Source organism: Dermacentor andersoni, chromosome 1 (genome assembly GCF_023375885.2).
Source record: "Dermacentor andersoni chromosome 1, qqDerAnde1_hic_scaffold, whole genome shotgun sequence".
Taxonomy (NCBI): domain Eukaryota; kingdom Metazoa; phylum Arthropoda; class Arachnida; order Ixodida; family Ixodidae; genus Dermacentor; species Dermacentor andersoni.
Genome location: NC_092814.1, coordinates 409013885 through 409037993, shown reverse-complemented (window position 1 = coordinate 409037993; position 24109 = coordinate 409013885). Strand labels below are relative to the sequence as shown.

At 43.7% G+C, this 24109-nt stretch overlaps 1 protein-coding gene and 1 pseudogene across 2 annotated transcripts in view; one reads left to right on the top strand and one right to left on the bottom strand.

Annotated features, from left to right (window-relative positions):
• Positions 1 to 860: 860 nt before the first annotated feature.
• Positions 861 to 5633, bottom strand: LOC126518679 (uncharacterized; annotated as a pseudogene).
• A 2005-nt stretch (positions 5634 to 7638) lies between these two features.
• Positions 7639 to 24109, top strand: part of LanB2 (laminin subunit gamma-1) — a 335820-nt gene continuing 319349 nt past the window's right edge. The window contains exon 1 of one of the 2 annotated variants that reach the window (XM_055064956.2): positions 7639 to 7733. The gene's annotated coding sequence lies outside the window, so the exon portion shown is untranslated. The remainder of the gene's footprint in view (positions 7734 to 24109) is intronic. The other variant, XM_055064957.2, reaches the window with a different exon arrangement.

The window sequence follows — 24109 nt, the reverse complement described above, 5'->3', positions numbered from 1 at the left end:
AGGGCAGTGGTGAGTGCAGGTTTCCCTTTTATTTGCCATTTGAGTGCCATCCGAGCAGCTTTGTGCAAAAATCGTTAACAAGCTTATTTGACTCCACAGCTGGACGTATATAGTTGTGTGTTAGGGACATTAGCATACTCGAAAATGCATTTACACAGAATTAAAGGTAAGTGTCTAAAGAAATAGGCACAGGTTTCTTTTTTAGCTTTCTTTTTGGTAAAGTGTTTGCACTTTAAGAATCTTTGGTTTTGATCGTTTCCATTTATCTACATAAACTACAAATTCAATAAACCGAATTGGTTCAGATGTTTGTATTATACACATGGCATTTTTTAAGCAATGCCAAGCGCTAGTAGAAGGAATATTACAGTAAGCTGTTACAGCAGCACGATCGTAGTGTTGTGACCACTATGGAGCTACACTACCAGTATAATGCTATTTTCTGTCGGCACTGGTCATTACCACAGGTTCATTGTTTAACTAAACTTAAATGCTCCTTCATAAAGGATTATAAAAGTTATAGTTATCACTAAGCTAAATACAATATTTACTGTTTCTTTATAGCGGAGCATACAACACTACTTTGAAATCTCAAGAGAGGCTACGCCTTTGACTCGATATTTTTCAGCTACTTACACTGAGCCCTCCGAAGCAGATTGGGTAGCTTTCCTTTAGCAGTGTGAATGCAGTGCAGTAGCATTTCGCTGACTGCGAGTTGTGAATAAGCACCGCAACAGGTAATGCACCAGCATTTGTAGCAGCCAGTAGTACCGTGAGTGTGCTCTGTGAGGCATCACAGGATGATGTCGAATCTATAAAGATAATTTCTCTTGCTGCATTCAGCTCCTGTGTACGCCTCATTATTGGGTCACAACCAAGACCACCCAGAACTGGCCATCCTCTGAGCGACCTAGCTTGACATCGAGGCCTGCATTGAGTGAAGAAATGTGAAAACATTTAGAAAGACTTTAGGTAATTTTTGATGCAAAAAAACTAACATAATCTGTCCACCAAACTAAAATGTGACTAAGAGCATACATAGACCTGTTATGTGCAGAAGGGTTTTCAATTAATTTCTGAACCGACGTGACCACAGGAACTTGAACTAAAAAGCTGCATAAGTTTCTGTGTGTAAAATTAAACAAGACGGCAATGTCACACTATGCTAATTCCTAACAAAACAAGCAAATGAAACCCACTTTCATGACGAAATTCATGGATACAAAGTGCTCAATTTATGAGTTGTGAACAGGAATCATTAATGCAGCAGGCTTTCATGACAGTTGACAGCTGCATTGGTATTTCTTCTGTTTATTTAATGTGCTTGTGAGAACTGGGCACCATGGTGAGAAGCTGAAGGCAGCATCAAACTTCATAGATATGACGCCAAGTACAACAAAAATTTCAATTTTCTAATTAAGTTCTGAAATTGTGTGCCACTGTCTAATAAGCTCGCAACATTGTTACTAGCGTTGTAAAATGTTCAATAGGTGGTAAAGCAGTGTAGCTGAACAAACGCCATTACTGTCCCATTGTAAACATGGCCACCTCACTTGAGGTGGCTCAACATGGTACTTTGAGACACGTAACAAAACAACCTTCTGCTATAATTTTTGACAAGTGAAGAAGTAAATCATATTAAACATCATTGGAGAATGTAAGTTACATATGTGTAATGCATTCTTGTTACAGCAGCAAGGTGAAATGCAGTAGAGAAGTTACAAATGGTGGGACATCTATGAAAAACTCCTCACCTAGGTCAATGACCTCAAGGGTTTAACACCAGCAGCTATTGCAGCTGTCAAAGCGATACCAAAGACAGATCGCCAGGTAACTGTGGATTTAAGTCCTGGATCAGCCAATCACACTTTATGACATGCTCCAGCTTTGGAAAGTGTAAGCAAGATAGGTACCATGGCAGCTTATAGAATAGCTTAAGCGGAGAGTTTAACAACTATTTTAACACGGCATAAAAACAAAGGGACACAGCTGCTGGCCGCAAGTGTCATTTTGCAATATGACAGTCTTCGTCCTCATATTACCTGTGCAACAGTTGCAAATATTAATGACCTCCACATAGAGTGTGCCAGTTTCCCCAAGGGCACCAGACCTAACTGCGAGTCTCCCCAGTGCCTCTGAAGAAGGTACATCAAGCGGTTCATGACCGTTTGTGCAGCCAATGCAGATTTTTCTTCCGCGGACATTTAGGCACTTTGGAAGTGTTTTAAAAAGGGTGCTGATTGCGGGGAAGATTACTGAGCAAGTTTTATTAAAGGCATTCTCAATCACATAATAAATTGTTCAGTAGAAACATTTGCCTATATTTCAGTGGCCTTCATAACCACATCTGTCTTATGGCAGATATCATGTCATTATTTTGCAAGATACATACAATGTTAGGTAGCACCAAATCCACAAAACAAACACAATAAAAACACCTGTCTGCAGGGCTGCTGGGTGCCACTGTATTGGGCTCTGCCCATTCGGCTGTTTTTAGTCCAAATGTGTCACGCTGTGCTATGTACTAGCCCACATACAGCACCAAATGCTAGCTGTACAGTAGTGACAAGTAACAAAACAACCAGTTAGAAGGAGTACTGTCTGTTGGTAACTTGAGGTAGGGCTCCCACAAAGGCTAACATAAGCAAGCCATGCGGGCACTGAAAGTTAGTTTGCACTTTCAAAACAAGCTATAGGACGTGCTACTTGTGTGCCCTGACACAGTGCAGTTACCAAGTTTCATTGTGCTTAAAATACAGTGCATGCCATTGTTCTCGAGCATTTACAACAATTTGTTAATTTTCACTGCACATGTGTTTGAAGTAAATACAACAGAGGAAGAGAGACAGCACATCAAGTTGAGTGCAAACTAGCCCAGTTTTTCCTTCTTCTAAAGCCATATGTCACTCCAAAACCCAATAAAAAGCCAAACATATACTGCCATAGCTAGCATACATTTAACATACAAACACGCTGGTTAAAGCAATGAAACAATTTTCAGTGAGACATTGAACTGGTATTTTTTTAGTATAACCACCTCGGCTCGACAAAATTTTTGAATCTGACACCCAGGTTAGTACATGGATTAGAATTGATGCTAGAAGAATAAGTATATTCACTCTTTCCGGTGCCGTCTTTCCCTTCGTCAAGTATCACACAGTGATGTTGCAGTTGTATGCAAAGTTGTGACATATCTTTCCATAGCATATTGTTACAGGCTTCAGTGGGGACATGATGGCCGTTTGCAAAAGACAACGAAGCTGTTTTGCTGGTTCGCACTTCCCGCTTACCACCTTTGCTAGTGCTGCATGTCGCCTAGTATTTATAGATAGTGTAAATATTTGGTTGCTTCCTCTTTGTAACAATATTAAAAATGTCCCATCTTCCCTTCATTAATCACTTCTCCATGTTGCAGGTTTCTACAGATTTGTCTCATCAAACATTTGACATACCTTTGAGTTGTTCACCGATTTGACATCACCCTGCCATCTTTTAGCCACCTGGTTAGCTTACATGGTAGAGCAGTTCAGTTGTCCCAGAAAGACAGTGGCCTATGGTTCGAGTCCCGGACCTGGACATATTCTTTTTCATCTGCAAGGCTTTACTTTCGAGGAACACGTACTGGTTTCCTTTGTAGAAATTTGCTACGGTTGGGTGTACATCTCATTTTCCCTTCGCTAATTATATAGAACTATTTAAAATATTGGATGCCAAATCTCCATTGACTGAAAACACACACTGCCCAGTGTCTTCATGGCATTCCCAATCTCATCCCAGTGTTCAAACCCCATTGTGAAGCACCTGGCACTGACACGACCTTGTGGAAAATTTTTTTCAAAATCTGTTGTAATTGAAGTCCCACAAAAAGATTAAGTTCAAGTGACATTCTGGAGCCCTAACTCGGTAGTGCAGTATTTTAGTTGTATGCTCACCTTGTTTGGCATACAGTGGCATCTTCTCTGTTATATTCAGGAGTGGGTCAATGTTTCTCCCGAAGTTCTCTTCGCGCCAGAGCTTGTGCCAGTAATATATCGCTGAAGGCACTGGGTTGACTGCTGAGTTGGCAACGAGCAGGTACCCATTCTCCTGCGCCACCAGTTTGCTTTCATGAAGCCAGCTGGGGACATGCCGTTGTCGAAATACTCCAGAAAGGTTTGCTTAGTTTGGGATGTTGGTGTTAGATGACGAAGGGCCTCCGCAGATGCTGTGCTGTGACTGTGGCCGTTATGGTGCAACAGCTTTATAATCGCTGGCAGTGGCTTCTCGCCACGCAGGAAGGCATCATTTCTTAGTGTGTTCCTGTTGAACTTTTTTATCTTAAAGTCTATCTTGGCAGGGCAGTGCAATGCAGGCTTCCCCAATCAACTGCTGCGCTTGCATTCCTTGCAGCGCCATATTTTATGGAACACCATCCTGTAAAAAGTAAGAGTGCGCACTATTTCACTGACATGAAAGATGAAAACAAGCAACTTTCTGACATCCCACATATGCTACATCCCAATGGCTTGGTTCAAAGAAGGGCTATACGCCTGTACAACCTCTACAAAATAACTTTCAAGTGCGACTGACTCTACGAAATTCGCCAATATCGCGCTCGTAATGTTAGCTCCGGATCGATGCCAAGCGCAGTCAACCTGCTTATGTGACAAGAGCGTTGTCGTACATCACGGGAGATGCCACTCCTAATGTAAATCCACTGGCGGTTAAATGAAGCTACCGAAAAATTTTAGGGGCTTGAAATTTTAACAAGGATCGGAGTTCCTGGTAATGCGCGCGGACGCATTACAGGAAGTTAGGTATAACTAGATAGTCTAGAACGATAGTCTAGATATAACTAGAACGAGCTGTGGAAAGAAGAATGATTGGTGTAACGTTAAGGGATAAGAAAAGAGCAGATTGGGTGAGGGAACAAACGCGAGTTAATGATATCTTAGTTGAAATCAAGAAAAAGAAATGGTCATGGGCAGGACACGTAATGAGAAGGGAAGATAACCGATGGTCATTAAGAGTTACGGAATGGATTCCAAGGGAAGGAAAGCGTAGCAGAGGGCGGCAGAAAGTTAGGTGGGCGGATGAGATTAAGAAGTTTGCAGGGACAACATGGCCACAATTAGTACATGACCGGGGTAGTTGGAGAAGTATGGGAGAGGCCTTTGCCCTGCAGTGGGCATAACCAGGCTGATGATGATGAGATAGTCAAGTCGGCCAGTCCTATTCTTACGTCGCTAGTTTGCTTTCTGTTCTTGCGCTCCCAATCGGTCACGTGGTGCAGCATCATGTACTTGAAGAAGCGTGTTATGATCTTCATTCATACTGGAAGTTTTTGTATATTCCATATCCGAAAACGTGCCACTTTTACCGAAACATTCGTGTTCTACAAAAAAAAAATACTTTATCCGAATTTTAATGGAGAATTTGCATTACCTTTGAAACCTTGCTGTTGGCTGGACGAAATATACCACCCACGACGTGTTCGTCTTGAAGCCGTAATTTTCCACCCAGCGACAAGCGTCATCTTCATTCGCGATGTTGGAACGAAGGACTTCAACATCAGTGGACGAACTGATATGGTTCTTCACGCATTCTATCGCGAAGTGCGTCGACGTCCGACAATCACTGTCCGCTGCGGTCATAGCGCGGCTGGCAAAAACAGTGCGGCGTAAAAAAAGGAAGAACACACTCCGAACACTAGCCGCAGAACAGCACAGCTGTCAAAAACGAAACTTCGAAAAGAGCAGTCCTAACACTCCAGCCTGGCAGAACAACGCTGAGACAGGCGTCAAAACGCAACTCTCTGGAGAAAAGCAGACCGAACACTAGGCAGCACGTGTTAAAGGGCGAAGAACCAAGCCTGCGACGTCTAGAACACGGTGGTGTAGTCTAGTCAGGTCTAGTCAACAGGAAAGCACCGGGAACGAGAGTTATCGCTTGGCGCTGTTGCTAGGAGTGACATCACGGCGTCCCGCAGGCGGCGTAAGCCAATAGCGGGGCGCTGCGGTTGCCATGCGTTGTCTCTTCTGAATATTCCAAATACGCGTCCCGGCAAGTCCGGCCGCCGGCAGCCGCCGGCTCGCACGTGCCCGCTTTGCAGCGGCGTACGGACGGATAGCAGATTGTTCGCCATTTCTGTATGAAATTATGCGAGAAAACTTTGAAGCGATCTCAACGGAAAGTACTTTGTAAACGGTTCTTGAAGCGCCATCCGCTACGGCCGGCTTCGAAGTGAGAGGCTTAGATCGCCGTCGCCACCGGGTTGATAATTTAAAATCGCTAGTCAAAAGCATTCATTATAGTGCGGTTTTATATTAACAGGTCTGTGTGGATTTGCCATGCTTATCAGGTGACTATACCCAAACAAGTATTCTTTTGAAATTTATTGCTGAATTACGTATAACAGAGAGTCACTCACTGGCACTACAATGGTCCAAACATCATGCCTATATAACAAGTTTTCAAGGCATATGGCTATAGGCAGCTCGAGCAGTGTTCGTGTATGTGTCGTGTGTTCTGGTTGCTCTGTTCTGCGCAATGAACGATGTTGCTCTGTGGTGATTTGCGAAATGTATTTGCTGTATTGTGCATAATATGTCTGTGTGGTGTGTTGCTCTGTCGGCACTTTGCCGAACTGTAAGGGCAGAATGGTATAGCCGTTTTTTTTTGTTTTTTTTGTGGTCGGAGTTGATGTTCGCCTCGAGGTCAGTGAGGGAAACATGAAGATGTCGATGTGGCGAAGTCACATTACAGTAGGCAAGCCAGTGACGCTGATTGCAAAGGGGTTAACTGTTTATTAAGATACAATAAGCAAGCGATAGAACGTAAAATATTTACACGCACATCAAACTACGAGTTAACATTTAGAATCTTGGTGTTCGTCCTCTTAGCCGAATCTCCACCGAATCCCCGTCCAACGGCGCTGCACGTACCTAAAAACTTACTAAAAACATCCCCAACCCCCCCTCACCCCATCGTTCATCCAATCACAATGCGGTGCGCGCAGTGTGCACACAACGGGGCTCCAGGGTGACACTATCCGGGGTTCCAATGCGTCAAGGCCGTTGCTACAAATCAATTGCAGTGCAACGAGTCTCTTGTCTCACAACCTCGCAAGACACACTCCCCCGAAGACAACACTTCCACGCCCCGTTGGGGTATCTGGTCCGTTTGCGGAATGTCCCGCCATGGTGCGGTTCAGCGGCGAGGGTTTGACTTCAAAGCCACGGCGCTGCTTCCGCGAACCGACCCGCGAAAGCCCCGACTCACAGTGAACTCGCGTACGCGCTCTTCGAAAACCGCGGCTCCCCACCCCCGATGGCTATAACTCTCCGCCGCCGTCGTGGTGTCGAACCACGGGTCTTCTTACCCCCACCCCCCCCGTGACCCTTTCTCCCCCTTAGCTTTATAAATTAAATTCATTCTACTTTGTCGCCAACTGCCTGGTATTCGTCTATCTTTTTAAGTTTTTTTCCACTGTTTTCACCAGAGCTTCCTTACTTTTTGACCCTAGTTCATTTTTTTTCGTCAGCTTTTAGTGCCATCTGTCGGGCCACCTAGTAACTATACTGTTTAATAATTTGAAGCCTCTCCAGGTGGCGCTAAGCGCGCCGTTCACGTTCAGCTTTTTTTAGAGGGACACAGAGCCCTGAAAGAACCAATGTAGGCGTGGGCGATTCGAGGCAGGAGCCACAAACAAGCAAACATCGGGAGAGGCGACAGGAATAAGCACCAGAGCCAAAGTAAGTCAGACGTAGGGTTCATTAATACACAAGGTGGCAGAAATAGGCTAAAATTGGAGGAAATCGAAGAGCAACTATGGCAGGAGAACTTAATGGTTTATGGGTTTGTAGAGACACATCTTAGGGCCATGGAGCGACCGCCCCGTAACCCTGATTATGCATGGGAATACTGCAACAGAGTGCAGGGTAGCAGAAAGGGCGGGGCAATTGGAGCACTCACTCATAAAAATACAAATTGGAAAAGGGTCAAACAGGAATGCAAGGAGAATTTATGGCTAAAAGGAAAAGTAGCATGGGCGAAAACACTTCTAGGCCTTGTAGACCTTTGGACAGGATCAAATGCTAAAGAGGAAAAAAAAATGATGGACTGTATAACAGCGGACATCAATGACCTAGAAAAAGGACGTGAGATAATTGTATTAGGAGACATGAATGCGCATGTTGAAGATATGGATGGGCACACAGACTCCACAGGTAACATGCTGCTGGATATGTGCGAGACGCATAACTTAGTTGCCTGTAACTCTACTGAAAAGTGTGACGGGATCATAACATGAGAGGTAGGGGGTCGACACTCGACAATAGATTATGCGTTAATGTGACATGGGTGTACGATAGATTAGGGGCCATGATTATAGATGAACAGGGCTCCAAAAGTATAGGTAGCGACCACAAACGTATCAAGTTGAGTTTTAAGAGGGAAACTAAAGCACGAACGACGCGTGAGGAAATGCCAGGTGTGCTTTTTTACTCAGAAGACCAAGTGGAAATAGCGGCCAAACAAATTGAAGAGGAAATATCAGAGGGTACTGAAATTGATTGGACTTACCCAAAGTTAATGAGACTATGGAGCTAGGTAAGGCGAGAGTCAGGAAAACAAGACAAGGGATACGAAAACTCAAGAGCTCGTGGGATGAAGAGGTTAAGAAGGCCGTAAAGAAACGTCAGGAAGCCTCCAGGGAACACAAGTATTCCAAAAGTAAGGGAGAACCTGAAGCAGAAGTAGAGAGGAAATGGGTAAACTACATAAAAGGCAGAAGGGAAGCATCCTATTTGATCAACGAGAAAATCAAGACAAAAGGGTCCCAATGACTGTCAGAAATAAGCAATAAAAAGATAAACAGGCAGCTAGGAAATTCTGGCAACATCTGAACTCATTGGGTAATAGGACAAGCCTAGAGCAGAGGTATATAGTAACAGCTCAAGGTTCTCGGTTAGAAGTAGAGGATGCAATGGATCATACAGGAACCATGATGAGGGAAAAATTGACAGAAGAGAGAAATGGTACATGCAGTATGTCGAAGGGGGATAGCCCGGTCAATCCACTGCTTTCGCTTGGAGAAAGAGAGTGGGAAAGGGCCGAGAAGAGGGTACCAAGTAGCACATCGGCAGGCCCCGATAGTATTCCAATTAAGTTAATAAAGAAATTGGGCCCGAAATCGAAGAAAGCATTAAGGGAGGTGGTGAGCAAAATGCTAATGGATGGTAAAGTGCCTTACGAATGGAGGCTAAGCAGGATGAGAATGATATATAAGGGAAAGGGGGACAAAGCTGTCATGAATAACTACCGGCCTATAACAGTGACGCCAGTGGTTTGCAGGGTGGCTACGCAGATTATAAAGGACAGACTGCAGGCATGGGTAGAGAACGAGGGGGTGCTTGAAGAGCTACAAAATGGGTTCCGGAAGCATAGGAGGCTAGAAGACAATCTGTTCTCACTAACACAGTGCATTGAAGTAGCTGAAAAGGAACACAGACGCCTATGGCTGGCTTTTTTGGATATCAAGGGAGCCTATGACGGTGTATTTCAAGAGGGCTTGTGGGGCATTCGGGAAACTTTAGGAGTGCAAGATGGAGTAACCAATTCCTTAAAATATATCTATAAATGTAACCAGGTGAATATACAATGGGGAAAAGCAGGTTTCGGAGCCTGTAATGATTCGGCGGAGGCTTAGGCAGGGGTGCCCATTGTCACCTCTGATGTTTATGCTGTACCTAGAAGGTCTAGAGGCCAAAATACACCAAAGCGGACTCGGCTTCAACCTATCATTTTTCAAGCAAGGAAAATTGATTGAACAGTCATTACCCGGACGGATGTACGCGGATGATATTGTATTAATGGCTGACAATACAGAAGATCTGCAGGGATTGATGGACATATGTGGTACAGAAGGAGACAGATTAGGCTTGAAGTTCAGCAAAGAAAAATCAGGAGTCATGCTTTTTAATGATAACATTTGCGACGAGCATAAGATACAGCAGGCCACGCAGGAGATAGTCGATAAATACAAGTACCTTAAGGTGTGCATAAATAATGGCATTGAGTATCTGACAGAGTACCAAAAATATGTAACGACTAAAGGTAACAGAAGTGCAGCGATTATGAAGAGTAGGGCACTGTGGAACTACAATAGGTACGAGGTAGTGCGAGGGATATGGAATGGGGTAATGGTTCCAGGCCTGACTTTTGCCAATGCAGTTTGAGAGCAGAGACCCGGCAACAGTTGTAAACTAGGCAACGTGGTGTGGGTAGGCTCGGTCTGGGAGCACATGGCAAGACACGAAATCTTGGGGTGCAGCGGGATCTGGGATGGTCTTCTTTCGAGGGCAGCAAGGTAGCATTTCAGGAGCGATTGAGAAAAGTGGGGGAAAGGTGGTGGGCTAGGAAGGTTTTCAGTTACTTATACACGAGGAATGTTGACACAAGGTGGAGGAAGCGAACTAGAAAACCGACAAGCAAATACTTGGGCAGCAGTGGGGGGACAGCTAAGGAATCATTCGTCAAGAAAAAGGTTAAGGAGACAGAGATGGGTATGTGGAAAACAGAGGTGCAAACCAAATCAGCATTACAGAGATACAGGACGTTTAAGCAAGAAATAGCCAAAGAAAATATTTACGATAACTCTAGGAGAAACTCATTGTTGTTTGAGGTCAGGACAGGTGTACTGTGGACTAAAACGTACAGAGCCACATACCAGGAGATAGATTTGTTGTGCGGGGCGTGTGGAGAGGACAAGGAAACGGCTTAACACCTGATACTTGCTTGTAAACAACTTCACCCTGCGGTTGAATGCAACGGGGAACTATTCAGAGCTTTCGGTTTTAAAGACAGTGAAAGTAAAATAGACTTTGAACAGGTTGAAATAACTAAACGGAAAGCTATCTGATTGGTGGATAATACAAAGCAAAAGTAAAGGAGTAAATACATAAGTATGCATGCATATAGTACAATTCAAGGCTAGGTGGCGCGTGCCGCCGCCGCCCGATTCAAAGGGTTGAGCCTCAATCATCCATCCATCCATCCATACGTTGACCCAAGTAGAAAAGGAGCTGGTGCTGACAAATTTGAACTGCAAGAAAGCCGAAGAGAAAGTTCCTAAGCGCCCAGCCACAGGGCTAGACGAGGTTCCCGTTAGGCTGATTAATGAACTAGGACCAAAAAGTAAGGAAGATCTGGTAAAAGCAGTGGAAAAAACTTTAAAAGATAGACGAATAGCAGACAGTTGGAGACAGAGTAAAAGCAGTGGAAAAAACTTTAAAAGATAGACGAATAGCAGACAGTTGGAGACAGAGTAGAATGAATTTAATTTATAAAGGTAAGGGGGAGAAAGATAGAATTCACTCGTATAGACCGTGGACCATTACATTGGTAATATACAGGCTAGCAATGCAGGCAACGAAATTAAAGCTTTAAACATGGGCAGAGAATAATGGCATTTTGGGAGAACTTCAGAATGGCTTCAGAATAGGTAGGCATTTAGATGCTAACTTATTTGTTCTTACTAAGTGTATTGAAATATCAAAAGTAGAAAGCAGACCGTTATATGCGGCCTTTTTAGACATTACAGGAGCCTACGACAGTGTAGACTGCAACATTTTGTGGGATATGCTGGAAGGGGAAGGCTCAGGTGACGATTGTCTACAGCTTTTGAGAGAGATTTACCTAGAAAATACCGTTTGCGTTGAATGGGAAGGGATGAGGAGCGAGTAGAAAGTTCATATCAACAAGGGACTGAGGCAGGGGTGCCCTTTATCTCCACTGCTGTTTATAATGTGCATGGTGAGGACGGAGAGGGCGCTAGAAGGAAGTAATATCGGGTTTAATCTTACATACAAACAGGCGGGTACAGTAGTAGAGCAGCAGCTTCCAGGTTTATTCTATGCGGACGACATGTGTTGCTAGCTAACAAGCAAAGTGATTTGCAACGTCAGGCTAATATCTGCGGACAGGAAAGCAACAATTTAGGTTTGAAATTTAGTGTTAGAAAATCAGTTGTTATGGCATTCAATGAAAACAGTGGACAGTGGTGATACAGGGCCAGGAAATACCTCGGGTAAGAGAATATAAATACCTTGGTATATGGATAAAAAAACGCAATAGATATATGCAAACACAGGAAAAAACAACAACAGTGAAGGGGAAGAGAAATGCAGCCATAATGAAGCACAGAGCGCTATGGGGATACGATAGGTACGAGGTCCTCCGAGGTATGTGGAAAGGTGTAATAGTTCCAGGACTTACCTTTGGAAATGCCGTTGTTTGCTTTAAATCGGGGGTACAATCAGGACCCGATGGGAACCAAAGGTCAGTGGTTCGCCTCGCATTGGGCGCTCACGGGAAGACCACAAATGAAGCTGTGCAGGGTGATATGGGCTGGACTAGTTTTGAAATGAGGGAAGCTCGCAGTAAAATTGAGAATGAAGAACGACTGAGGAATATGGAACAACGTAAATGGGCTGGGAGCGTGTTCAGGTATCTGTACAGGAAAAACATTGATTCACAGTGGAGGAAAAGAACTAGGAAGCTTACCAGCAAGTACGCGGCCTGTCGGGTGAGCAATACAGCAAGGAAGAACGTCAAGCTCAAAGTCAGAGAGGCTGAAATAATCTCATGGGTGGCGGCGATGGAAAAGAAACCTGCCATGAGTAATTACTTAAGAGAACAAAACGGAATCAGGAAAGAAACAAGTTATGATAATTCAAAGGGAAGCTCATTACTTTTCGAAGTGAGATCGGGAACACGTACCTATAAACGCACAGAATACAACACGTACCTATAAAGCGAGATATAAGAAGGAAGATGAAGCATGCGCTTGCTGCGGTAAACCTAGGAAAACTATGGAGCATGTTTTATTCGAATGTGAAGCCGTCTACCCAGCGGTCAATTTAGGCGCCACTGGCCTCCTTGAAGCCCTTGGGTTCATCGAGAGCAGTGGAAAAGTAAACATGTCCGCAGTAGGCATTAGTAAGAGGCGATTGGAGGATTGGTGGAAGAAAAGTAGGGAAACAAAAAAAAAACGGAGACGTACAAAAGCGCAGTTCGCAATAGGGGATCAGAAAATTTGGTTGTGGGAGTTCATAGTGCTTGTTTTTTCTTTTTTTGTTGTTTAATCTAGGTAGGACATTAGGCAGTATAATAGCAAGAGGTTTGTGGCGCAACCCACCTCCCCGTTCCAAAGGCGACGCTCATAACAGCCTTCCATCCATCCAACATTGAAGTGGGAAACTCGCAGTAAAATTCATTATGAAGAACGACGGAGGACTATGGAACAAAGTAAATGGGCTGGGAGAGCGTTGAGGTATATGTACAGGAAAAACATTGATTCACAGAGGAGGAAAAGAACTAAAAAGCTTACCAGCAAGCAGGCACGTACCTAGGGGGGGGGGTCCGCCCCCCCCCACCCCCGAAGTTAGGTGGCATACCCCCCGCCCTCCTAGCCCACGCCACCATTCCTCACACACATTTCTAAAGCGCCGCATAATCAATGTTGAGACTTGACAGCTATTGGGCGGTCAACATTTTGCTGCCTTTTTCATTCCTTTCGGATGGTAGTAGATATCGGCTTCTCCTGGGATGTGAAGGCCAGTTTTCTCATCGATGCGGTGCCCGCGGAATGAACACGAGATGCGCTGGGTTGTCACCATTTATTCAACGGTCACACGCATGGCTGTTCCTTCGTTAGTTCAACCTTCTTTGTTTAGACTGATCCAGGGACCAGGAAAGGGAGTGAGTTCGTGGTCAGCTGGTCTGTGTGCAGGTGGAACGAGTTCCGGCCGGAGAAAAGGCCAGTTGCATTTAACTTTTTTTTTGCTTCATTATTTCCTCGAGTGACTGCTCGCCGCGACGCTGGCAGATCTCCTGAACCATACTGGCCGTGGTTGCTCAGTTGCTATGGTGTTGGGCTGCTGAACACGATGTCGTGGAATCGAATCCCGGCCACGGCGGCCTCATTTCGATGGGGGGGAAATACGAAAACACCCGTGTACTTAGATTTAGGTGCAGGTTAAAGAACCCAAGGTGGTTAGATTTCCGGAGTCCTCCACTACGGCGTGCCTCATAATCAGAAAGTGGTTTTGGTACGTAAAATCCCAGAATGTTTTCCCCTGAACCATATACCCGCGATATGGGTTAGAAAAGGTAGAAAATAAAGTAATGCGAGACTGCGCCCATCATCAAACCTTCCAATTACCCATAAGCAATATGACTGTCACCCGTTATCTCGTCTGGGTTTTCTGTAATTGTATAGCACTTTTTGTGCAAAATTGGCCACTGGAGACAGGAATCACAAGGAATTGACAAATTGAGCAATCTACTAAGGGAGAGAGCCAAGACAACACCCAAACAGAAAGGAAAAGCGAAAATTAACATATTTAGCCATAGTTTATGAAACCGCCGCCGGAAATGGAGAACAATTCCTTCTGTTTTGAATGACGCTTCTACAGTTATTAGTCGAGCCGCCTGACGTAGCCAATTCTCTCCTATGCTTATGTAGGTGTTTTTCTAACCCTCTGCGCTGGACGCAGTACGTCTATAACCTAGGCGTCCTGCTCTCTACTCGGTTGTACGCATCGTTACGGCAGCCACGCATCGTTACGCAACTTCCCAAATAACAATACGAGTCGGCTTTGGCACTTGGTAGAGCAGTAAAGAAGGGATCCAAAGAACTGTGATTGTTCCTCAAGCATGTATTTCTCTATAATTCTTCCAGAGCTAATTCAAAAAACGCTACTATAGTCGGATACAACTTAAGTCTGCAGTGAAGCCCCGCCCACGCCCTCATATCCACCAGCCACTGTTCCTCCGCGAGGCTGCAAATAATTCGTACTTCAATCTTTTCGCGTAACCCAAATAAGGCGGTAACCACAAAAATAAAATTATTACCGCGTAATTTTATACGTTTTCCTCGCCAATTATAGTGGAAATGCGAAAGCCTAATTCATTATTGAAATGAAATAAAATGCTTTCTTCGCTGCAACTACTTATTTTGAAATTTCACTTCAGTTGGCAGTGAAGTTTCATGAGTAAAACGGGTTCAGCAGTGAAATGAACTGTACGGCTGACTTTTGAAGAGTGAAATGCTCAGACTCTATGCACTTTGTCCATGTCTGTTGCACACGTCATTGCTTCCGCAGAGAGAGAGAGAGAGAAACTTTATTCAATATAAATAAAATAAGGGCTCGCTGGGCTTGGTCCAGAAGAGCCAACTGGCTCTCCCGGCCCTCGTCCGCAAGCCATGCCTCCCACTGCCTATTCCTCATTAGTGAATGTTGGTGTAATATGGGGCTGTCTATGTGCGGAGGCCTCCTGGGGCACTCCCATGTGATGTGTTTTAGTGTGGGTGTGTCTGTGCACCACGGGAACTCGTCAGTGAACCTCGTGGGGTGTATTCTGTGTAGGTGGTGCAGGTTGGGGTATGTATTTGTCTGAATACGACGCCAGTCCCTTTCCTGTTGACTGTTTAAATCGGAGTGAGGATGTCCAAAACGTCTCCGCTCCTGCCTTTGCTGTAGGAGGATGTCACGAGAATTCGGTGGAACAGCGTCGCTAGGCCATGCCGTTGCTCGGACGTTTAATCCTCGAACAATACGGTCTGCCCTCGCGTTTCCTTCCAGTCGCTCGTGTGCAGGACACCATGCGATAGTGTGGGATAGTTGAGTGCCTAAAATTTTTATTATTGATTTGGGTGCCGTTCCATGTATAAACAAGCGGCAAGCCGCTTGTGAGTCGGAAAATATGACAGCCGAATTGGTTTGGCGCTCGGCGTCCTGAATGGCCAAGGCGATGGCTGCAGCCTCTGCCACGCATGTCGAGGCGGTTTTGAAGGCTGCCGTTGTTATGTTGTTGCATGTAGAGACTATGGAGAAAGTGTTTGAGCTGGCTCGACTGGCATCCGTATAATACACCCCCGGTCCCATGCCAAAACGTTTGTGAATAGTCTTTACCCTTGCTCTGCGTCGTCCGGGATGGTACTTGTGGTGCATGTTTTTGGGAATTGGGGCCACCGCGATGTGCAATCGAACGCTGCGGTCCATCTGTGCCGTTTCCTCTCCGCAATACTGGGGTCTCAGGGGAAAGCCTAACCTCGCCAATACTTCCCTGCCCTGAGATGAAGAACAAAGTCGTTCTTTCTGAGCGTATAACGTCGCGCCTGCATACTCGTCAAAAGTATTGTGCAGGCTCAGTCCCTCGAATCACTCTGTGCTAGCGCATTCGGGAAGACCAAGGGCGGCTTTGAAGGCTTTTCTTATTATTGTGTTTGCCTGTATATTTTCTTGGTTTGTCAAGGCCTGATACGGAAGGGCGTATGTGATTCGGCTAATTACGAATGCGTGAACGAAAAAATTAAACAATTGAATTATGGGGTTTTACGTGCCAAAACCGCTTTCTGATCATGAGGCACGCCGTAGTGGAGGACTCCGAAAATTTCGACCACCTGGAGTTCTTTAACGTTATGCGTGAACCAGGCTGATGGTCTCTCTCTCAGTTAGGCTGTCCCAGCTTCTTGCCACTCTCCGTATCATTCTAGCCACGTTTCCTGTGACCGGCTTTAGTTTTTGAAGGGTGTGGGATGTTCCAGCGTTCTGCTGTATCCACATCCCCAATATTCTGATTATCTCCACTTCACGAATTGGCGCCCCGTCGAGAGTCAGAGTGAGTGGCACCCAGTTCTTCTTTCTTGCGTATTTCGCACGCACCCGAATGAGTTCCGATTTTTTGGGTGCGCATGCCATGTCCGCCGCCCTCGCGTATTCCACGACTGCGTCTATGGCCTTTTGAAGTTTCTTGCTTGTCCCCGTAGGACCCTTGGTGAGCCCAGAACGTGAGGTCATCCGCATATACACTCTAAAAATTGTAACACCCTTAAGGGTGTAAATGGCTTGTCCCATGGGTGACACCCTTTTGGGTGTATTACTACACCCCAAGCAGAGGGGTGTAAATTAACGCCCCACAAAGGAAAAGGTGTTAATATGACGTCACCTTGCCTATGGGTGTACAACAAACAACACCCTTCCTATATGGGTGTAACACAGACACCACCCTTTCAATATGGGTGTAGCATGGACAACACCCTTCCAAAAGGGTGTTATCCCTGCATTTTAGCTTTCACTACAGCCATGTAGTTAAACACAGACTAGCTGTTGTGAATGCTACCTAGCCTTAGCTATGATACTACCTTGTTCAGTATGAGCCGGAATGTGTGAGGCGTCGTCATATCGCGCTTCTGGTCTGTCATGTGGTAGCATATACAACGTGTGACCCTTTCAGGAAAAAAATTAAGTTTCACGATCGCAGCAATGCACACACCCTATGCTTTTCGTCATCTTCATCTGCAGTGATAGTACACTGCCGGCAGGATGCAGAGCGCAATAAGAACGCACGCTGCACTAAGGACACAGGATCTCCCGCACCTTGGTGCACCAATACTTATCACTCCATGGAAACAGCACACAACCAAAAGCATGATGTTACATGCATTTCTGAAATAATTAAAGAACCTCCACTTTGCTTGGTCAAAAATTTTCGCAGCAACACCAGCTTGACCAGGAGGGAAATCCACCACAGCTTGTTGTTGTAGTTCATATTGAATGCAATAGAGCGCAAGCAATGCATGGATTGGCGACGGTAACCAGTGCAGTACTACAGAAGCATACGTTTGCCTGTCAAGCAGTTTTTTGGCGTTTTAAGCATATATTTGATACCTCTATTCAGAAAAGTTGTCATTTATCTCCACGGGATGCTTCTACTAGTACCTCCACATATATAATGGTGGTAGCACTGAAAGCCAAAGAACAAAGTGCAACATAGCGCTTCCACTTAGATTCATGTTTCAGCATTTGCAAACAAAACTGCATGTGTAGCTGTGCGTGCTGTTTAAGCACTCCAGACAAGTACACCGATTACATTGTACACAGAGCATCTGGTGTCCATTTAGCTATACAGGCATACTGGACACTTTCTCCCCTGAAATGCAAGTGCCATTTGGTACTTCAGTGCCTGTAGTGTCCTTTACATCTAAATGAATACTGAATACATAGTAATAACATGACGACAAAAAAAGCCATCAGCCATCAACTGTGTGGCAAATCTGGGTGCAAGCTATTCTCTTATCAAATATACCTGTTGGCATTGCAACCAATGTGCTCCCAAGATGTATGAGGCATTAGTCATTGCATAGCTGTAAGGACATGACAATCCTAGGATGATTATGTTCTTGAGGCTTTTTTCCCCACTTTTCATCTTTTGAAACGTGTATACTGTAGTCATGAAAACAAAAATGCTACAACTGACGTGTGGTGAGTTTTGCGTCTTATTTCTAAGCAGCTCATTGAAACGAGCCACGCTGACAAATTGGAATGCTGTTACCTCATCAGACATTCAAATTTCTTAAACACTAACAAAACCAGATAGGCATTAGAGTGAGCATCACTTAAATACATTGCACTGGTTTAAAGTTATTGCACCGCTTTGTGCAAGGTAAAAATGTTGGAAACATCAAAGATGTTCAGATTCTACGGCCAACCGTGAAAATTAAATAAAAACATCGGTAAGCTTTCTTAAAGGGGTTCAGAAGCTTTACAACTGGCAGTCTTGGTGATGGACACGCTGATAGATGAGCAGCCATTCCACTGAGCCGAGAATATTGAGGGCTTCGCATGGAAGTCTGCGAGACACTGAAGAGTAGTTCTTGGTCCAAATGAAGGAGGTTGCTTGCGTGCACATCTGGGCCACCATACTGAATGCATGGTGTTACCGGAACTTTTTCTCCCTGCGTTGTGGTAAAGAAAGCACGGTTAAATTTAGACGATATTTCACGTGCATAAAAAGAGGTGTGGCGTGCAGACAGGACACAAGAGTAGATAAGTGGACAACACGAACACGAAAAATTTCATGAAATTGTTTCAATACATCAAATTTTTGTACTATGTGTCATTCATTATGAGGGTTCATAACCGCAACATATTTCATATATAAGCAGGTAGAATTATCAGCTTGGTCAGTTTGTACAAGCTCGTTTGAGGCAAGAAATGGAGTTCCACAAGGACAACTTCAACATTCTTGATTGAAAAAAGAACACCTCAGATGACATGCATTCCTGTGAGTAGGAATTGCACAGTTCAAGAAAAACAAATTAAAACTGGCGCACCGATCCTCAAAAAAGAATAAGCACCTGCTACTGCAAAAAGCTAATTAATTGATAGGTTTTAATAGCACAAGGGCATCTTTGGCCAAAGAGCGCCCAGTCTATACTGAAAAAGATAAACTTAGCGCATGTTTACAAAGCAAATATATAAACATGACTGATGCCTCTCTGCACTACAGTTGCTTTGCTCTAGCATGAAGTCATTTTAATGCATGCACACGTACATACACACGCTACACCCAAGTTTAACAGCTGCAGAATTAAAATTGGGCAGCAATGAAGTCGCAACCTTTAACCCTTGATCCCGACCTGTACTAGTGACTGGAGGTAGTACCAATATCGCCAATGACGAGTCGCACTCTTTCTGCCCGATGTTATGCTGCTCTTATTGTCAAAGATGAGTTACAGTAGGCATTGAGGGAAAGCTGCCCTCACGAGCAGCTTTTATTTTTGTGTTATTTCTAACCAGAGACCATTGAAGCAATATATTTTTAGAATGAGAACGACACCGAAAAATGAGTACATAAAAAATTTCGGAAATGTGGTACATTTTTCCGGAATTAACTTGGGGGTTAACGGCTAAAGCGGCAATCCAGAAACTAGAACAAGTTTTGACATGCTTGCTACCAGTGAATGCTGGAAAATATGTTGGCATTCTGTAGTTTTGTCCAACAATGCATAAGGTATTCTTAATAACTAAAGAAATAAATGGAAAGGTATCATGAAGTATACTTCGTGAATGTAATGCAGAATCACTCAACTTGTGTTACTATATAATCTCCACTCAATTAACCTCCACTTTCTGAACCAGTTCAGGAGGTGCTGCATTTCACTACTCGTTCCACCAGTTCAACATGGCAGCAACTGCACGTTGTGATTTGTTTTACTTAGTGCGGGCTTTGTACAGAGCGAGTTCACAGCATTCCCTGCACTTGGTCGACAGGTAGTGCATGTTTACGCAGGAGGTGTGGTGCCGCTTCTGCACGAGCAAGGTGCAGAAATCATAGAGTTTCATACAATAATTGCTAGAGGGAACTTTGACGCTAGTGTCTACAGGAGATGAAACAAGAACGGTTGTACCAGCATGGGAATTATGGGAAGTACATGGATTTGCCTATACTTCGTCTGTTTGGCTTAAAATGACTTTGTGGCTTCGTAAACTAGCCATTTTCAACAATATACTCTGTAATAAATAAATAAACATAATTAAAATCGTCCAATGACAGGATTCGAACACAGGAACTCTAGAACATAAGTCTGATATTGAAACCATTAAGCCACAGAGGCATGTAACGACAAGCGAGTGCAACGCGCTGATGAATTTATCGTGGGCATACCAGTGCCTTGAGACGCTTGGCGCTTTGGTCACCTTTGGTCCGATTTGGTCACCTGGACAAGCTCAGTCGTTGCAGTTAATAGCAATTATGCGTGTTGGCGGCGTCTTCTGCACTTCGAAGAGTATAGACTGCGCTAAAATTTGCAACAATAACGTTTATATAGCGTATAATATACAAAGCCACAAGAACGTCTGAATTCACAAGCACGAAGATCAGACAAATCCATGTGCTTCCCATCATTCCCATGGTGGTACGACTGCAGCGCCAGAGTTCCCTCTAGTAATTACTGTAAGAAACTCTATGGCAGAAATAACCGAAGTGCCTGGCATTTTGTTCTGGAGTAATAAACTAACTTTTGCTGTCCCATAAATCTTACTGCTCAATAATTCCAAGTTTTAGTGCAGTCACATGTTTAGTAGGCAATTGTGGTGTTTTGCATAAACATTGCAAAGGCAACTGTGATGAAAGTTCACTCTAGTAAATTGGTTATGATCGAGTAGCATAGACTACTGAAGCAATCTCAGCAATCTCTGGAAGACTAGCGAAGTAATTTTCTTATTAGCAGCTTTTAAACAGCATTTGGGCATGACACATGCACCTCAGATATGCAGATATTTCCTTGACTCAGCAAGAAGCGATGCTTCATGTTCCACGAGGCTACTTCAATCAACGCAGTATTGGTGCTCTCTAATAACAGTGCCAATGCAGATGATCCAAATATTTTTCAGGGGCAACAGTTATGCCTGAAATCATGTTAGGTTACAGTTCTTTTAAACACATGATCAGATCATGTTAGAAGTGCTTCTTAAAATCCTCCTATTTATTAGACTAGTCATATCTCTGTACACAGAGACTACTAATTAGGTCCCATGCTATATCATCATCTTAAGAAAAACTTCACTTAGTAATACACATGCTGTGATAAGATTTTTTGAGACCACATTGAGATGATGTACAAGGTGAATTCATTATTTTTAAAATGAAGCTCCTGTTCTTCCAAACGAGAACAAAGGGAACTGAGGGTCAAAATTTTTCTTAATCACAGCTGAGCGATGCCAGGAAAGGCACGTGGAAACCTATTTGTAATTTTCTATTTAAATGTAGAAATGACAAAGGCAAATGAAAATGGTAAAAAAACAGATATGGGTGGAGAAAGAACCTACAACCTTTGCATTTGGCATGCGATGCACTAACCACTCTGCTACCAAGGCAGCATTCAACCGTCCACAATGGCCCCTCAGATTGTCGACGCTCGAACGCGGCCGTAGTACTACAGTGGTTAGTATATCACATGCGTAATGTGGACGTTATGGGTCCGTTTCCCACCCACAGGTGGATGTCGTTTCATCCAATAATTTCCCTTGAATTTATCATTTATATACTTCATATAAAAAACTTAAACCATGTTCCTGTATGCTTTCCTTGGCCTTATTATCTGCTGGCTTCTTCCAGTTCTGTTACTTCCAACACTTATACATATTCTCATCTGGTAAGTAAACAGCTTTTTCATGATGCTGGAATGCAATATAAAACATTATTGCAGGACCGTGTTACGTAGAAAGCCTTACATTGCCCAGGCAAGGTGTATTAATGTAAATCTGAAAAAAAAAACAATTCCCACTCTAGACAGCTATGCTGTGTACTGCTGTGTGCAACAGGGTTTAAAGAAAACTTGTTCAGAAATAAAGCCACCAAACAATGAGGAAATATGAAAACTACTTGAAAATTTGCGCAGTTGCATGTTAAAAATTTAGCACAGCAACAGATGAAGACATATTGAAGGAAGCGCGAGGATGATTTTTTGGAAACACGAGGCAATATACTCGAAAGATGCATATGAGCTTACATGTGGAGAAATATATATTGTTTATGTAGCAGCTAAACTACGAACAGGTCTAGAACACACTGATACAAGGTGTCGAGCATGTAAATCGCATCGCGCCCTTAAGTCAAAGAAACATGGCTTTCTCATGATTCGCTACACATGGGTGGCTCACACAACTTAGCCGCTTCTATATATGCCTTGTAAGTACCAGGTGGTCTGTGTGACTTGTGCAAGCTTTAAATATGCACAAGTACCACGTGGCTGGACAGAACCAAGGTAATGTCGTTTGCCATCGTTTTGAGCAAGTGAAACCAATTTTTGCATGTTTCCTAGTTAGGTAATTAGTTATTAATGATTTTATAACTGCTCAAATATTATATTCAAAGTAAAAGTGTCACTGCGAAAATTGTAAAGCATCCTGAAAAATTCCCAATCCAGCTTTCTACGGCTCAATAGGTGCAATAAAATTTTTTTTCAAGCTTGAAAGAAGCTTGTGAATACATGCAAGAAGTGCTGTGCAACTAACCACTCGTGCGCTTGAACACCATTTGGCTCCTTCGTTCATGCTAGAAAAAAACACTTTTTGAGAAGAATATGCTAGAAATTGATTCATTATTATTGACTATGTTTTAGGCAAAATGCATGAAACAGTGTGACTGCCACCTCCATTTTCAGCGGCATGAATTGACTCCCTTTTCATGCCCAAATCCAGCTATACAGGGTGCATGTTTTGAGTTGCTTTTGTCATTTAGGCTGGTTTTGACTAATTGAAGCTTCGCACCCTAATAATGGAGTGTACAGCCTAAAAAGAAACTGGTACATAAACGGTCGCTGTCAGTACTCCATACTCCTTTAACTTAGTGCAAAGTGCTTGTGAGCCAAGAAGTTGGTAGTTCTAAGCAGTATTTCTCATTCTGACCTAGTGTTATAGCCCAGTTACTATGATGCCATGCTGCTCAGTCATGCTGGTCACAGCTTCAATCTAGGCCATGGCAGCTGCCCTCCAATGGGGGTAAAATTCAATAACGCTTATGAGCACTTAGATTCAGGTGTACATTAAAGAAGGCCAGGTTCCCAGAACTTTAGGTTGTGACTTTGGAATGTAAAAGCCCTAATTTAATTTTGAATCTAAAGGTGCTTTATGAGGAGCAGGACATCATTTTGAGCTTTTGCTGCACTGCCATGGTACCAAGAAGCTCCGAGTAAATAAAAACAATTCCTTAGACAATCTCTATCTCTTGCAAACATTTACAAACACTTCTCTGCATGCACCTGTGTTGCTGTTATATTTAGTTCCGTAAGCCAAGGCGTGTTAGGATGTTAGAACAACTTTCAAACCTGTTTTTTTTTTACCGCTGTAAAGTTGTTGGTTATTTTGCATCACTGTGTGTGCCGATGCACATTTCAGTTCATTAATTTCTTCAGAAAGTGCACTCCTTATTTATTTGTGCATGCAAAAAGGGTTCAGATGAACTGCTTTCTGAAGATCTGTATAACAAGCAAGAACAATTCTATGTAGGCTGCACAAAGAGAAAGGATTGTTTTGTAAATATGTTATTTAGTTCTTTAAAAAAAGGCAGCTGTAATTATTCTGTTCCAAAGTGGAAATTGCCCCTACCTGGCTCTGCTTCATTTTCCGATGTTGATGGTCCATTCGGGGGCACTCAACTGACAGGCTGCACTTTGGCCTTGTCCGGTGTGCTGTCACCAGGCCCATGGTCGATTGGCATCCTCACCAAAAGTCGAGTCCAAACTCTATAAAAGAAACATCTCATCATTTTGCTATCAGTT